This window comes from Agelaius tricolor, unplaced genomic scaffold, assembly GCF_023055355.1.
Source record: "Agelaius tricolor isolate 1412-34295 unplaced genomic scaffold, bAgeTri1.0.p SCAF_11, whole genome shotgun sequence".
Taxonomy (NCBI): domain Eukaryota; kingdom Metazoa; phylum Chordata; class Aves; order Passeriformes; family Icteridae; genus Agelaius; species Agelaius tricolor.
In genome coordinates this window covers 13,792,849-13,806,838 of record NW_027269271.1, presented here as the reverse complement: position 1 = coordinate 13,806,838, position 13,990 = coordinate 13,792,849, and the positions used below count along the sequence as shown (strand labels likewise).

The window sequence follows — 13,990 nt, the reverse complement described above, 5'->3', positions numbered from 1 at the left end:
CCGGCTTTAGCAGGGGCTGCAGCGGGAGCCGAGAGAGCTCTGCCGGCTGTGCCCGGGCTGCGGCGGGGGCCGGGGGCTGCGGCGGGGGCCGGGGGCTGCGGCGGAGCCGGGCGCTCCGTGACGCGCACGGATGGATGGATTCCTGCGGGAGCATGACTGCTGTATGCACTGATACTGATCCAGGTACGTCTGCTTACATGCAGCTGTAATGTTACACAGCCTACAGTAACGCGTAAAATAAACAATATTAACGTTTCACTGCCTGTCGTGGTCCTAGTTTTCATTCGTGGTAATACTTCAGCTTTTTATTTCAGTAAGAAGTGTGGAGGGAGCAGCAGATCAGCGCTCTTTCTGCCTCCATCAGCATCCAGCCTTTGTTGGGAGAAAGCGATGATTCAGCCCCTGGGCTAATCTCAGATGCGACGTGTGTTTGCTAGAAAGAGTAATACACTGCATTTTATGATGAGGAAAGAGTTTGTTCATCATTGTTTTTAAATTATCTGCCAGGGAGCAAGGCCCTCCTCTTGGCCAGTGAATCAGGAGCAGTGAACTCTGGAGCTTTATGGAGAGGTTTGATGCTACTGCTTTATGGGGTGAGTTGTCTAAATACAAGAAATGTGAGGGCTGTGCACTTGTACCTCAAGTGTACAACCACAATAGATCAAACACACTGCAATTCTGCATCTGCCTGCCATGGTTTCTCTGGCTGGTTCTTTTCCCTCTTACTCCTCCTGAATGAATTGGACTTTTTGTGACCCTACCAGCCTTGGAAACTTAACGTTTCTTTCTCATTTTTAACAAAGGTGTTCCAGTTGTGGATTCCAATGGTTATTGTATGTCTTACAAGTAAAAGATACAGGCTCCACCAATCCTTTGCCATCTTAGGATCTGAAGTGAGTCTGTGATTCATGCTTTACAGCTATACAGATTATGTTTTTTTCTTCATGTCACTATAACATATAATTTTGCAGTTGCTTTAAGCAGAGATTATTAAAAACAGTATTACCATAGTAAACTTGTCTTCCACCCAAATGAGTAACCTCACAAAAAGTATTTCACTGCCTAGTCATTATTGACATTTGGAAGCAACAAGGTTTTAATTAAAAGTTCTGTTGATGATGCATAAATCTCCAAAATTCATTTTGATTTCCACTTAATTAGCTACATAAAACTAATAAGTAGGGACAACAGAGGTACAAGTCAATGACAGAAGAAAGTACCACAATACCTTTTCAGGACATGAACTATTAGGTTAAAACAAGACAGTAAGTTCTATAGGCAGTTCAAATACTAATTTTGTCTATGGTCATCTTTTCCCCACTTGTAGTCTCTTCAATCAAAATAAATGTCATTGATATAGAATTTATCCCAGTTGCCACAGCAGGTGTAGCTAGCAATTGTTTTATTTAAGGTGGCTTTTTTCCAAGATTTCTCAAGATTTTTGCTCTTATTTTTTCCTACCATAAATGTTAAAGAACTGCTTTTTATGAGGCATTTGATTCCAAGAAGCAGTCCTGGAAACTCAGCAGTAGAGATTGATATAAAAAGCTTCAACTTCTTTTCTCCTTTTCATGGTATTTATTCTGTATGTACACACTTCCCCTTCTAATACAGAATCCTTCTGTAAATGTATTTGGTGAAATTAATGAGAAACTGACCTAAAACCAGGGAAGCTGGAAGGCATTTAAAAACAAGAGGAAAAAATTAGAGTGATGCAGACCTGTTCTTTGGAGTAGACAGTTTCTTAGATGCAAAGCAAAGGTTTTGACTTTCAAGGAGTCTAAAAATCTAAGCAGTGAGTTTGCTTCATAAACTCCTACATCTAGTGCTTGAAGTCTGCTAACTCATTGTTAAATTTGCAGGAGTAGGGGGATATAGTTTTCAAGTAGTATCCACAGAAGATGGCAAGGCTTGAGGGAGGATTCAGAATTTGCTAAAATTGGTTAAAATAACTAAAGGCTGAGGCAACAGTCTGATACCTAGTTGCAATAAAGTTTTGTGTGGGGCTTTTTGCCTTTGTGAAGACTGAGCAGAGCTCATGAAGATCCCTTTTGCAGTGTAACACTGCTAATCCTGCCTTTTCTCAGTAGGACTTAGGTGTATTTGTGTTCTTTCATCATGGCAACTCCCTGCTCCCTTGATACCATGTTCTGGACCTGGGAGACTTCAGTGCAACAGCTGTTAGCAGTTCTGAAGAAAGCAGGTTGCTGTCCTCCAGGTGTGTGCTGAATGCTTGGCCATGATTCCAGTCTGGGAAGTGCCTTGAGAAATCTTCATCTCAGCATCAGCTGTGCATAAATGCACAGTTAATATGAAAGTTAATATGAAATTCAAGTTTAGCACAGCATGGCTGTGTTAGCTCAGTGAGGGAAGCAGGTGAAGTGCAGGGGTCCATGAGGAAGGCACTGGTTAGTGCTGATACTGCTCTCCAGTCTGCAAAATCACTGATACTGCAAGTGGGTGAGTGACCTGTATGTGTGGGAGGAAGTGTGCACTTGGTCTGAAAAGGCATGGGACAGAAAGTGATGCAGGTGCAGAGGCTGCCTCTGACACCTCTGATACAGGAAGTTAGCTTGGAACTTTTCTGAAGGAGAAATGAACCACACTTGTTCTAAATAATTGGTCACTGTTGTCCCACTCTATAACTCTTGAATAGGAAAAAATAGGTACAGTATTTTTTCATGTATCACTTGTGAGACAATGTTGCAAAGAAAGACATGCTGCTCTCCTTTTAAATGTGAATATTCTCTGTGGAAGCCTCCTGGTACCTGGGGTGCATGGTTCCTTTGAAAGTTACACTGCTGGGCACTAAAGGGAACTGAGCAAAGCTCGCTCTTTGTGTTTCAGGTTCTTTTGTCTCCAACAGGAAAGGCTGTAATTGGAATATAAATGAAACCATTTTTTCCCCTGAAATGAAATGTACTCAGCTTTGGCTATCTGGCAGTAATTCCCATTCTGAGTTTCCCTGTAAGTGATCTAACTCTTAACTGTTAAACAACTGAAATACACCTTATATTAATGATTTCTTAACTGGCACTTTGAATACTTGTGATGTTTGGGTTTGTTTTTTTTTTCCTTCTAATTACAGGTTCTAAAATTACACCTATGAACAAGAGTCAGTGTACTGCTGTTTTCTAAAATGAGGTCATTTTTTCTCGTTTTGGCTTAGAGTGCAGCTCCACAAACAGTTGCATCAGCACTACTGATGAGTAAACTAGAAAAATGGTAGAAACAATTGGGTGAGAAAAAGGGCAGGAATCACTTGGCCTTTGCTACTGGAAAAAATTGTAATGTGGAACCATTTTTCATGTTAAAGCTCAGTAATTTATTTAAATGTATCTAAATATTATTCTTAGTTTCTGCATGATATTTTCATAGAAGTGATTCATAAGAACATATACATTACATAAGGAAACTGGATTGATTTTTTTTTTTTTGCCAGAAGCAGTTATTTCTTTGTATGTGCTAATGGTGTTTTTAGGAGCACTGTGAGAAGTGGTGTGCTTTTGGATTAGGCAAAACCTGAAGACTTCTAACTGGGTTCTTCTTTAATATTAGAAATGCAAACTGTATCTGGAAGACTCTAGAAGAGCAATAACATCCTAAGTGTTATAACAAGTTCTGTGGTTGGGAAAGAAAGGTTTTTTTAAATTAATCAGTGGAGTAGACCATTTGGGATCAACTGGAGACAAGCTACTGGCTGATCTCACTTGAAGGAAAAATTAGGATGTTATCAGAGCCAGTCTGTGGCAAGATTTGTCCCTTTAGACAGCTGCTACTTTCAGTTGCTTTGGGCCAAGTGCAGTTACACTTTCTTATGAGTCATTAGAATTAAAGGAATGTAATCTTAGAAGTCCTGATTTGTATTTGCAATCAATAACAGCTGTAATATTTATGTTAACATTACAGTTAATGCTGTGCTTCCTGGTATAAGGGCACTTCTCATATATATTTGAGTCTGTTTTGTTTAGATATAAAAGTTCAGCACTTGCAACCACTTAAACAATGCTTGTGCTAAAAAACAAAAAAAGTGGAACCAAATTCCCCAAATAATAAGACTTATTTCATATTTAAAAATTTTAATTTTTTTTTATTTTTTTCCCATTCACATTTGCTTTTCTTTACACTTTAATTTTCGTGACAGACAGCAAAGTGATTGTGAGTTTACAGCAGCTCAATAAATAAGGTATCCTTCACTCCTACATTTCTCTCTTGTTGGCAATGTCAAGTTTTCTGAAAATAGTCTTTGGAACTGGGAGAGGAGGTTGTTTTTAGAAATTTGTTTGGGTCTAAATACCATGTACGAATTTAGAATCAAAGCAGCAATTTGTAAGGAGAATGTTTTTCTCTGACAGGCATGAGCCACAGTGCCAGCCAATGTTTCTTTAACCTGCTGCATCTGAGGTGTCTGGAGGGCTGGTACGAGTGCCTTTGATGACACATGGTGTTGTAACCATTTGGTGCATTCTGAGTGTGCTTTTATGAAGCAGAAACTTTTGTAGACAGAACTGACATGACATAATGCAAGTTGTAATTACTGGGTAGTGTGTTCAGGAGCAGTCCCTGTAATGTAAGGTAAAATAATGCTCTTCTCTCTGTTCAAAAGGCCAGGAGAAAGAGACTGATGTTTCACTCCTTAAAATACTGTGTGGCCTGGAGGTCACTTGGGTGCCTCAGGCCACTTGGCCTGTAAAAATAAGGTCTTTTTTAAAAACACACCTAAAAATATATTTGAAGTCTATTTTTAATCTCCTGGAAATCTGTTTTCTGATCTGTAATGTTAAATGAAACTTGCAGGCTACTTGGGGTTAGGATGTAGGATTCTCTACCTATTCACTGCTGCTTTTTGGCTGGGGTTTTCCTGAGTTTTCCATGTAAGCATCTGTAAGGAGGATGAAGAGAAATGTACATTGCCTTTCCTGGGTTCCTGCTGTCAGAAAACCTTACCACTGCTTGTGCAGGGAGATAGATGGGACCAAGCTTTCAGCTTGTTTTGGGTGCAGAGCTTTTCCTCTCTCAGACTGAAACCCAGGCAGCTGTGGGGCTGCTGCTGCTGTCACAGCTCTGCTTTTGAGTGCCCAGCCCTCAGCATTCCTAAAAGGGCATCTCATCCTTCTGTGTTCTCTCCCTCCTCTCCTTAAGAGCATTCAAAATGCAGCAGAACTGACACCCTCCTCTGGAAGGAAATGCTACTCAGTTGAGGACAGTTTTTTTGAGCTGTTCAGGTTTCGAAAGGTCTAGCATTGAATTAATGCCATGCTGGACTGGAAATAACTGGTCACATTAAAAGAGAAGGGAAGATGTCTTCTGGTTTTGCTCTACACTGTCTTTCATGTTCTTTTCCTCCCATTTTCCTTCCATCTTTTATTCATGCAGTTGTGTTTAAAAATATATAATTTGTTGACTATTGTTTTGGGGATGTTGCCAGGTATGGCTGTGGATTTAGGGATTTGATCAAGTACTATTTAAGTCAATTGAATGTAATGACTCCACTAGCTCTCAATGGAGATAAATTGAATTCTTTGCAGAGTTTGCAAGGGCTGCCAAAGGTATTTCAGTGGTTTAATTTCTTTATGTTTGTGTATAATACTTGTGAGACAAAATATTACGATTTCAAAATATGAAATTCTTTTTTTTCTTCTGTTTTGTTAAAATATGTATGATATCAGCCATAGCAAATCCTATTAGCTGACACAGTCTAAAGTCCAGCTATTGCCAACATAATTTGCCCTCTGCACTGTACTTTAACAGTCTTTAATTATGTGATAAGATTTAAAAACAGATATGCCTCACATTTTTTTTCATCAAGCACAGGTGATATGTAATACTGTTCTATCTCTGTTTGACAGTCCAAGGAAAGAATGTCCTTGCCTTTATTACAGTTTTAATGAATGTTAGGAAATTATAAACCATTTGCATTAGTTACTGTGAATTTAATGTGTCGTTAAGGTGCCAGGAGAGTTAGCTGGTCGACTCCAGTGCCTGTGAATTAAACAGTGATAATGAGACAATTGCTTAGAATTAAGTTATGGTGTTAATTATTTAGCTGACTTGTGATTAATATATTACTGAAAAGAAAAAACTTTATACATGTGGAAGCACAAGTTTTAAGTCAGCTTCCAATGTCAGCTTCCAATTTACTAACACTAACTAAAGCAAATAAAAAACAGAAATAATTTCCAAAAAGAAACATGTAATTTCATACTCTTTTTAGAATATTTTGAAGAAAAAATATGTTGGTTTTTTTGCTTGTATGTTTGTGTTGGAGGACTGGTACAATTGTATATATAAGCAATTGTTAAGTAGCTAATAGTCAAGCCAAGAGCTGGTATAAGTCTTGATGATGATTATTATTATTATCATTACTGTTATTTAATTGATTAATTGTTTGTAACTGCAATCACCTTTAAAGAGTACTGTACACAGAAAAGAGAAAACAGGTTTGTTCCAAGTGAAACTGAGGAGTGCATACGTGTGGGGTACAGTGTGGCCAGAACTCACTGCAGAACGTGGCATTGGACTGGAATGTTTTGGTCTGTGTATGTGCACTACAGTTGTCCAACAAACCTTTAATTGTAAAGCTTCCACTTTCAGTGGTGAGATTCCTGTTTCCACTGGAGCATAATTTCCAAACAGAAGAAGAGGATGTCACCAGAGGCACTCCAGATATGTAATGTCCCTTATTCAGCAAATCAGATGAACAGGTGCTGAAATGTTGGTTCTTTGAGCAGTCCCAGTAGAGTTATCACAGAAAAATGTTTACAACAAAATAAAAGGAAATGGGCAACACTGAAAAAACCCACAACCAACATGTTCTAATTTGTGTATATCACAATGCAATTTTTCTGCAATTTATTCAGTTAGACAATATATTTGGTTATTTGGTGCAATTCACAAGGTGACTTTTCAAATCCATTTATAATGTTTGCATGATACATTTTCATGGTGAAACTCTTCGACCTTAACATCTATCTATCTATCTATCTATCTATCTATCTATCTATCTATCTCCATATATCTCACATATAGAATTAGGATTAATTTTGTATTTTCTTTATTTTTAGGTATTTTTGGGTTTCGTAGTCAATATTTTCTAGTATTTGTCTAATCAGTAAGGCATAGTGTTGAATAGTGTCACTGGAAGTAGAAGCCTAAACAAAATTCCTCACTTGATTTGAAAGGCAAGCTGTCTTTCTGTACTTTAGCACTGCTGTATTTAATGTAGTTTCATGTCTTTTTGAATGTTTTTACCAGGACTTCTGTCTTAAATCTTAGATTTGAAAGAACACTATTGAGCATGATATCCTTCCTATGACTAGAATTGTACAAAGGAACATGTCTGTGTGAATTAATATACAGAACAAGGCCTTGGGAGGGGAATCACTACAGCTCCTGATATCAATGAGAGTAACAATTAAACCCTAGGTAAGAATCTATAATAGTGCCAATGCAAAATCAGAAAATGATCACTATAGCAGTGGTAAAAGCAGGGGCTTTGCTAGAATTCATTATTAGTAATAAAGGAAAAATGAATAATACATTCTGGACCTCCTAAACTGACAAAATTAAGACATAAATTATATTTACTTTTGAAACAATGTATGATACCACTTTAATATCTCTCCCAAAATATGAAATTAAAAAGTTTTAATATTTAAGAAATATAAATTTTAAAGTCATGTTCTCTGAAAAAAAATATTACAAATACTATTGACTACTACTTTTGACAACTATGTGGAAAACAATTTCTTGCTTTCTTACTCAGTTTTTTTAATTAGATTTCAAGAGTATTTAGACGTATATAAAGTGAGTATGGATCAGGTTTTATTGTTTCCTTGTGTCATCAAGCCATTTTCCTTCCTTGTTTCCTCAAGGCTTTCACAGATCAACAGAGGATCAAAAAATCACTAAACATGGTAGAAAGTTTTTTGAAAAATCTGAAAAAATTGACAAAGCATTCAGAGGGAATTATATTGTCTGAAGAAACTACTTGACCTGTTCAGGCTGACACATGTGCCATTAAAGTATCCTTCCCAGCCCTTCTTTCCAAGCTGTGGAAAGCTGCAGGAGGCACAGTGACGCGCTGCGCAGCTGCTGTGCCGTGTGCCAAAGTTCAGACTGAGCTAAGCCAGGCTCAGGAGCTATCTTTAGCATACACATGAGTGATGCCATCCAAAGCATGTGCTCTGTCTTTTTACCTGAAAGTCTGATGCTATCACATAAAACACAATACCTTGTATCAACAAGCACTGTTTTGTTCTGCACTTGAATTGTGCTGATTTTAATTACCAGTCAGAACATTAAAACCCAGATTGCTTTCTGACCCTCTGTATGTTGAATTATTGGGAAATACTTTGTTTGGTTTTAGCACTGCTTGGCACCAATTTTATTCTTTCAAATTGTATGCCATTACAAAGTACATATTTTTCAATTTTCTGCTGTTCTGACATCATCAAATTCTAGTCACTACCCTGTTCTACAGTGCTTTTGTTGCTAAGAGCCTCAGCTCACAAAGCAAAAGGAAATATGTGCATGTGAAGAAAAGAATCGAGTGTTATTTCAAAATTCCTCCTGCTGTTTGTGGTGTGCTTCATGTCAGAGATAGGGAACCAAGAAGTTTTCTAAATCTCAGAGCTCTCTGGCTTAAGCCTTTGGGAATGAAACACTTTCTCTAGACCTTTCTGGTTTGCAGAGCCCAAAGATGCACCCAGTTACTGCTTTGTTTACTGAAGAGCCAAGGGCATGTTTAACAAAGCTGCAGTACTGCCTCCATTATGCTCCTTTGTGCAGGCACATCAGAGGGAAGAAAATATAATTGATGTGAGGTGGACACTGAAGGAAACCAGGGGAGGAATAAAGTGACAGGAAAGGAAAAGGTGCTAGTAAAATAGAATGTAAAGTAGAAGAGGGGGGGAAAGAAGGAGACAGTGACCTGGAAAAGAAAAAGAGAGATGGCGTTCCTGCGAATTCTGTGGATAATACTCAGCACATCTGTCTTAATGTGGTTTGATGTCTTGTCATAATGCTGACGTGGTGCATCAGTGTAGGGCTTTCTAGTGCAGCATGGTAAGCTCACAATGTGCTGTTTTACAGGTCCTCAGTAGCTTCTGGACAGTTATAATCAGGACAATAATACCAGTGGAGAGGGAAATGCTGCAGGTGAGGTGTAAATAGATGAAAGAGACAGCGCGTGATGAGAGACACAAATGGAGAAGACAGAAAAACTGGAAGAAAACTGAAGAAGGGACAGGAAGAGGTTTGTGAACAGACAGCTTTCCAGAAACAAGCCTTTGTTCTCTTATGGAGAGTAAGTACTACTGGCAGAAATGCTCTCTCAAGTGGGAGGTGACAGGAGCTGGGAAAGTTAAACTCACTGACCTCTGATGAAAAATGGAGTGTGTGTTTAGAGGGAGTAAGCTAAAGCAGGGAAAGTGAAGGTATGTTACTAGCTAAAAATGTGGTAGGATATGTTACCTGTGCTGGAAAGGTGTGACACTCGTTCTGCAGCACTCACCTGAGTAGGTGTAGCACAGTATGCATCAACTCATAAAATGTGGCTGCTGTTTGGAAAGCCAAGATAACACTTTCCCTTCAGGGAAGCATACAGCTAAGCCACTGTTAGCTGGGTACCTGCAGGGTGTTAAGAAAAGCCCAAAGCATACAGATTTGTTCTTTGGTCTATGTAATTTTTTTTTTTTTGAGAGGGAGGATTTTTTAGAAATGGAGATTTTCATTTCCATTCATCATTTTCCTGCTATTTTCCAGGGTTTTTTTAACTGAAACCAAATTCAGATCCTTTCTTTTCAGTCTCCTCTTTTCAGGCTTGAGCTTTCTGAATTAAATACTGCAATATTAGCTGCCTGCAGTTCCTGTGATTGGACTCCATGGGTGGCCCGAGTAATTTTCAGACAATGGAGCTGGTTCTTTTCTCACTCACACCACTGTAACTCATTGGCTTCAGTGAAGTTACTCTTGATTCACAGTATTGTGAAAGAAGAGTTGTGCTTGCTCTTTCATATGTTCTTTAATCTCCATGATATTTTTGTTTACATGTATAATTGATTTTCTGGGAACATATTCTGCTGCTGACAGGTAGACCTAGGAACTTCCTAAGACAGAAATAAATGTAAGCATTTTTTAGGTCACTGAATTAAATCCACTGCTTCTACAACACCATGTTATATAATTTCTTTCATAAACTGCTCAGGCTTTAAACATTCATTAAGATCTATTCTTACTACAGTGGGTAAAGGTTAGTTACATCTTGTGTATATTTAAAACCACACAAATGCTCTATAAGTATTTTTCTTTCTCACCTATGTCTCACTTTTCAGTACAGCAACCATGATAAAGGCTTCATTCTTGGCAGAAGAAGGCTCAGCTCTGGGAAAGCACGATTCTGAAATTACAGGCATACTTTGGAAAGGTTACTGTGTATTTTTCTTTTATGGCCACATCCCTCTTGCAGATTTTAGTGGGAGCAGTCATCTGACAACAAATTTTTACCATACTTAAAGTGCCACTATGAAAATAATTCCAGAAGGAGAAGGGTACAGAACAGAGTTCTGAGTTGTACAGAAGGTGTGTACAACTCAGCTGAGGATAGATTACTGCAGACTTTGACTACTTATCTTGGGTTGCCTTCCAATTACTGTCCTGTTGTAACAAATCCCATCCATTTTATCCAAATTTGCTCTTCATTTATGGAATTAATGGGTCTAATTGACATGAAGTTGAAAATCACCAATATAATCAAGAAGTTTTATTGTAATTAAAGAATAGATGAAAAGCACAGCCCTATTTTTCTCTTACATAGTACAAATAAGATGATTCAGCAGAAGCCAACAAAATTATGCTGCTGCCTGCAAATGCTACTGTGATACCTCCCCATCCTCCCTACCTTTGCTATGCATATGTGTTGATATTGAATACACTGTTATTTTTTGTCTTGTGTTGCTAAATCTCTGTTGTGCAGCTCACTTTAGCAAGCCCCTTGCCAGTACCTCCCTTCTGTTCTGAAGCTTCACTTCAGAAGCTGCAGCTGTTACTGAGGAAAGTTCTTGGCAGTTGCTGTTTAGCAGGGGCAGCTTTGGTTTGCAGCAGCTGGAAGGCGATGGCTGCACATCACAAGGGAAGGAGGAAGAGGTGTATTAGTTGTGAAAGCCAGGCTGTGGCCACTGTACAGCAGCCAGTTGGCTGTGATACTGCTCTGGTGGCTCTTTATCCCACCCTTTGGCTGCTCTATTTCTGATGCAGAAAAATGTGCTCCAATTGCATCATGCAAGTACAGTAAACCTTATACTTTTAGGACTTGCTGGAAATGCCCAAAGTAATTGTGTGGTCTGTTCATGCAGCACTTTGCAGGAGTGGTAGAGCACTCCCTTAGTTTTGTTGGCATTATACTGCCTATAGAATATGGGCCTATGGAGTTTGCTCTGAGGTCTCTGGGATTGCTGGACATGGGACATCCAGGGTTGAGACTGCTGCATGTATGCATAACATGATGAGATTATTAGATACCAAGAATCCTAGACATACACAGTCCTTAAAATCTCCCTGGAAAACAGTTCTGGTTGGAAAAGAGGACAGACAACCAATCTAAGACAACCTGGATATGGTAGCCATATCTAACCATGTCTACAGGTCTCCCTTCTGCAATGCCTTCATGCTTCCCCATAGCTAGTGTTTTGTTTGCAAACTTCCTTTGTCGAAAGTGTGAGAGGTACCCTGCTGTGTGCTCATGTGGAGAGAGTCAGGAATCCTCAGTGCATCACCATTCTCACCTTTACAGTCAGCAGCTCTCAGCCCAGCACGTGTTATGGGATGGGGCTGTTGAAAGAGGCCATTGCCTCTGGTCAGGATCTGCTGCGTGCCCAACAACATGCTGATCTCAGGCCAAGAAGAGAGCAGCGAGGCAGGACAAACTTGTTTTCTTCACCCACACAGCACACTGGGCCAGAGGAATTCTTTGGTAGGCTGTATGCTACACAGGCCTGATACAGAGGCATGGGGAGAGTCTGGTTTGTCTTCTAGATGCTTCCTAACCTGTAAGTGCATAATGGTGATCGGTCATTTTGAGGCTTAGAGCTCTGGTAAGTGGTCTTTGGCAGAGTTACCCATTCAGTTTAAGACATTACCACTCTCAAGTGTCTATTTTACTCTGCTGTTAGGTATTACTACATTCTCACAGTGGAGACTCCAGGTCACAGGCTGGCATGTTAAAAGAATACCTAAATTCATTGCTGTACTCTCCTAGAATGATTGTGACCTCAGGCAGTTGAGAAAAATCACATTTTAAAACACAGCAGCTAAATCTGCCAGAGCTTGTTGTTCAGAGCCTTAGGCCTTTGCTTCTTAACCATGAGAGGAAAGAGTCCTTGCCAGTATGTGCAGGCCTGAGGACAACCATTCTTGCCTTTACTGCCACTGCAGGTCCTCTGTCACCCCAGAAGCCCACTGCTCGTCCATATGGAGTACTGGTGTCACAGCTGTTACAACTCAAAAGAGAAAAGGGTATATCTAAAGAAACTTAAAAGTCACTGATTCTGTATTAAGCAAAAAGTGAGGGCTGTTCTTTGGAAGGTGAATTAATGAAGAAAAAATTCTCTTGGAATTTTTATGGTTTATGTGATCTTAAAAGTGGTTTATGATCCTACCATGGAGTTCTTTGGATTTAGTGGCTATTCTGATTCACTAAAAATTGCAGATGTAGTAGAAAATAGGTTGAAATATTTATTTATATAAAGAATGATATGACATCAGAGTAAAACATGAGGTTTTAATCTTAATTTCACTAAGAAATTAGATGATTGTGTTGATACTATGTTCATACAGTATTGCTGTCTTTATTTGTCCATCTGTTTTTGAAATGGAAGGAGATTGAAAGCAGGAATGGGATCCCCTTCACTTGTCTGAGGACATCTCATAAAATTTTGTTGGCAAAAATCAATTCAAAAGCTGGTCAGTCATAAGACACAAGTCCACAGGAAAGCAAACTTCAGTAGTTCTGATGTTTACACAAACACCTGGTCGTTGGTTCATGCCCAGCAATGAATTACGGCAAGCTGGCTGGAAACAGTTAGAGATGCTGGCAGTGTGCCCTGCCCACCTCCCACAGGTTCCCACTTCTGCAGCAGGAATGGCTCAATGCCTCATTAATCAGCACCTGGGTTTCTGCATTTTGCAGATTGGTGCATTAAGGCAAGCCAACATCAGTTTCTATTCAGGCCAGAGCAATCCTGCTGTGGGAGATGTCTGGCATGACAGATCAGTGTACATAGTGGGGTAGATGACTTGTCAGCTGCAGCTTAAACTATAGGGTGAGATGTATAGTAGTATCTTCATCATTATTTTTTTAGAGGAGAATTTTTAATTTATTAATCAGAAATCATTAATGGAAATGTAAATTTGAGGTGGTTTAGGATGTGGATGATAGCAGAAGAATGTCAAGAGGAACAGTCATGACCATTACATTTTCTAGTTGGTGAAACTATGTCTATCTATCATATTTAATTTTGTCAGCATAAGTTTGCTTCTGTTTTTCAACACAACAGCTCAAAAATGTAAAATAAAAAAAAAAAATTGTCACAAATCACAGCCTTGAACTTAGTAAATGGCAAGTATTGGCAATACCTGTTCTCTCTATGATGGGTGTGTTCCCCATGGCTCTGTGCTGTACAGTGCTCCCAAAGAGTGCATAAATGGATTCCCAGGGCACGAACGGTCACGTCAGCATTTTTCCCATGACACAGTACAGACAACCGGGCTGTGCAAGCGAAAGACACAGTGACTAAAATGCTGTTGGAAGGTGAGGTGCTATGTCTGACCGGCCTTTATCCTGCCCCAGCACAAACACCGTGAACATTCAGCGGCGTTCAGGGCCCCTGAGCCCGTGCTGGCAGCTCGCAGGGGCTCGGGTGCCATCCGCGGTGGCCGGCGGGGTTCGCTGCCCGCACGGGCGGTGCTGCCCGCGCGGTGTCCCCGCGGCTGC

At 39.6% G+C, this 13,990-nt stretch overlaps 1 long non-coding RNA gene across 1 annotated transcript; it reads left to right on the top strand.

Annotated features, from left to right (window-relative positions):
* Nucleotides 1–19: 19 nt before the first annotated feature.
* Nucleotides 20–471, top strand: LOC139594310 (uncharacterized). The gene is made up of 2 exons (XR_011680593.1): nt 20–183; nt 315–471. It is a non-coding gene; the product is annotated as an uncharacterized lncRNA (long non-coding RNA).
* Nucleotides 472–13,990: the final 13,519 nt, after the last annotated feature.